The sequence below is a fragment of the Sardina pilchardus genome, chromosome 24 (genome assembly GCF_963854185.1).
Source record: "Sardina pilchardus chromosome 24, fSarPil1.1, whole genome shotgun sequence".
Lineage (NCBI taxonomy): Eukaryota > Metazoa > Chordata > Actinopteri > Clupeiformes > Clupeidae > Sardina > Sardina pilchardus.
In genome coordinates this window covers 1,242,018-1,245,699 of record NC_085017.1, presented here as the reverse complement: position 1 = coordinate 1,245,699, position 3,682 = coordinate 1,242,018, and positions in this window count along the sequence as shown.

The window sequence follows — 3,682 nt, the reverse complement described above, 5'->3', positions numbered from 1 at the left end:
TAATCTCCCCCTGCTAGCCTTCTTACCCCCATATATCATTGTCCGCCACTAACAACACACTCAGACACACAGTCGGGGTATCAGAATACCAAGACGTGCCGGAAACCGTTTTACTTGGTATTTTAGTAGTGTTAAGGAAATGGTTTACAACTGCTTCAAAGCGATATTGCATTTGATTCTTTGGAAATTTCAGATTGTTTACTGCATTTTTTAATTTATTGTCTGAAAATTAATTCCACGCTCATAAAAGTTGATTTCCGCTACAGTTGTCCTGATCTAACCTCATGCCCTGAATAGCACTGACGCCTCTTGGCATTGTGACTGGAGTAACACTCTTAGTGTGTGTTTGTGGCGTGACATTCGTAGTGTGCGTTGTGTGTGTTTGTGCCGTTGTGTTTTGCTTTCTTCTGTGGGGACTGACTGACTGACTGACTGACTGCATCTGCACTCTAGCTCAGGCCAAAAGGACTAAAGGAGGCTGCTGTTGGCTATAAATAACGACAATAAAATGGCAAACTGAAACATTCTCTATTTTCTTCTCCACGCCTCTATTCCCTTCTCGACCATCTTTTCTCCTCTCTTCTCCTCTCCTTAATTTGCCTCTCTTATCCTCTCATCTCCTTGATTTCCCTCTTTTCTCCCGTCTTATCTTCTCCCATCTCATTGATTTCCTCTTGTCTCCTACCTTCTCTTCTCCTCTTTTCCCCTCTTCCCTTTACATCTTCTCTCCTCTCTTTTTTACTCTCTTCTCTTCTCCTCTCTCTTCTTCTCCTCTCCTTTCTGCTCTATTTTCCTCTCTCTATTCCCCCCTTCTATCATCTTCCACCCCGACTCTTAAACCATGTGCCCACGGCCCTCTCCAGGCCCAAAGGACAGCCGCTCTGCTTGACTGGGGGCGTGGGAGGAGGGGATCTCATCTCAATGTCTGACACAGCCTTTTCTCATCATCATCATCATCAACCATCATCATCATCATCATCATCCCCCGTAGCATTGATCCTCTGTCCAACACAAACACTACAACCCCAAAGCCCAAAACACCCAAACCCCATGCTGTTTCTGCGGCTCAAACTGGTAGAGTCGTGTGTGCATGTATGGTGTCCAAAGCCAACGGTTTGATTTCCTGAGAGGGCAAAGTCCAGTGAAATGGATTTCACAGTAAGTGTATAAACTGTGGAAATTTGATCTGCAAACGAACATATGGAAATGTTGGACTTGGCATAGCACAAAACAGTTTGGTTTGTGTACCTCAAAGTGTAATGGCTATGATACATTATCACTTTGGGTTGCACCTAAATGACCTCCGTTTTAAAGCATATGTTAAACTAATAAATGGACATACAGTATCCCGATGATGCGATCAGTGGTTTAATTACTCTACCAGAGGAGTTAACCGACTCAGCTCTTTGTCTCGCCTTGATTTGATTTTCCGTGTCTTCCCCAGATACCAGATTGTCTATTCTGGTCTTGCTTCTTCTGTCCATCAGCAGTAACCACAGAGAGAGACTGCACACTCTTCACAGAGCGTGATACAGTCAGAAACACCCACAAAAGCGTTAATTAAGCCCTCGACATGGTGTTGTGGCGATCCGATAAAGGAAAGCCTTTGTTCAGCACAAAAGAAGAGCAACACACACACACACACACACACACAACAGCCCACCTTCTCGACCGCACATGCACATGACTAAAACCCATTGTTCCTCATCTAACCAAGCGAGCACAGATCCCTTCTCCTCTAACCAAGGGCTGGGGAGAACAAAGGCGGTTGTGTTGCCAGTTAGGTCCGGACGACGGGGAGCAGATCAAATAAAGCGCTTTCCCAGAAGTGTCCCGTCAGGAAGCTGTGACCCCCGTAGGCCTCAGGAGCCTGGGGAGCGGGTAGGTGGGTTCCCCGGTGAGAGCTGCACCGAGCTGAGCCTAAGTGATACCAGCTGGTTGACTGATGTAGCTCTTTTTTTCGCTTTCTTTTTCCCCCTCCCCTTTGTGGTCAACCCTTGAGGAGTTATTGCGAAAAGTTGTGCTTTGAAGGTTGATTGGTTGGTTGCTATACACCACACATGTAATATATTGCTTTCATTGTAAGAGTTCAAATTGGGGGTAGAGCTTTATAGTCGATTATTCTTTGAATGTGCAGGCCCAAAGCACACAATCAGGCCTCAAAGATCATCTCAATCACGTTACAGACAATGCTGAAGATCTCTTCATCGCCTTACAAGGAGCACTGACATCCAGACGCTCTTCAAGAGTAAAATATGCTTCTGGGATTCCTCTGGCAAAACCATTTCTAGAACGTAGCTCACAAGGAGTTACTGGAGACTGTGGTGCCATGGTAGCAATCAGACCCTACTGTACATAGCAGGCCTGAGGCTTTGCTGTTTATCCTTGTGTGGGAGTTCAAAATGTGGCCAGGCTTTAATGGCCAACTCTTTCAGCTCAGTGAAAGCGGCCACAATGACTAAATTAGAAAACGGGAAATGTCCATGAATAACCATGACAGCGAAGAGAGGAGAGGAGAAGAGGCGACCTTTAATCGCTTTCCTCCATTCTCCTCGCCCTCATTCTCTCTCCAAAAATGACTCCCCGGACGGAACATATTCCCCTACAAGGAATACCGGTATTCCGAGGCCTTCTGGGTGAAAATTCCAATTCCGTGATTCCAAAGAGTTGACTCCTCTTGGGATGTAAAGTGTCCAAATAACATACCTTCTGAGACATATCGAAGATCTCCATGAGAAGGACCAGAAGAGAAGAGGAAGAAGAAATCTGAATTATGACGTAAGCAAGTTTGGATCTCTAAATTCTCCATCTCCCAAATCTGTATATAAGTTCAGGCCAACCCATTTCAGTATCTTGATGGTGTCTTAAGTGTGAAAGATGTTTAGATTACTATAAGCAAGAGAAACTGCCAAACACTCTTTCCTAACACGCATCCATTGATCACGCACACACACACACGCACAACAGCCATACTCACTCATGCTCAAACACGCACTCTATCTCTATCTCTCACACACACACACAAACACACACACTTCCTACTCCACTTTCCCATAAATATACAATTGCACTGGTCGCTTCCGTTCCAGCACACGCTGCACTGTGATACGGACCAAGTTGGGCCTCTAATCAGGATTAAGAGGCCTGAGACCAGAGTTCTACCCTGTAGATGAATTGTGGACTAGGTCCAGTGAGCTTCAGCCTCCAGCCACACTGCTAGAAGAGGCAATGATCCCCTCAACACACCATGCACACATACACACCCCACACAATTCTTACGTTCAAAAACACACACATACACACGCACACGCTCAGACACAGAACGCACCATACACTCAAACACATACACACCCCACACACAATTATCACCTTCACAAACACACACACAGAACATATCCATACATGCAATCTTCCTGACACACGCAGACATGCCTGGATAAGCTGATGACCTGACCCCTGAGAGTCACAGACAGGTTACTTACACACACACACACACACACACACACACAAACACACACACACACACGCACACACACACACACACACACACACACACACACACACACACACACACACTCCTATCCCTGTCCCTCAGTCAGCAGAGCATTAATCACAGGAGTTAAGTGCTGTATTAGCACCCTAGTCTCACTCATCCTCTGGTCTAGTTACATTTCCATCCCTC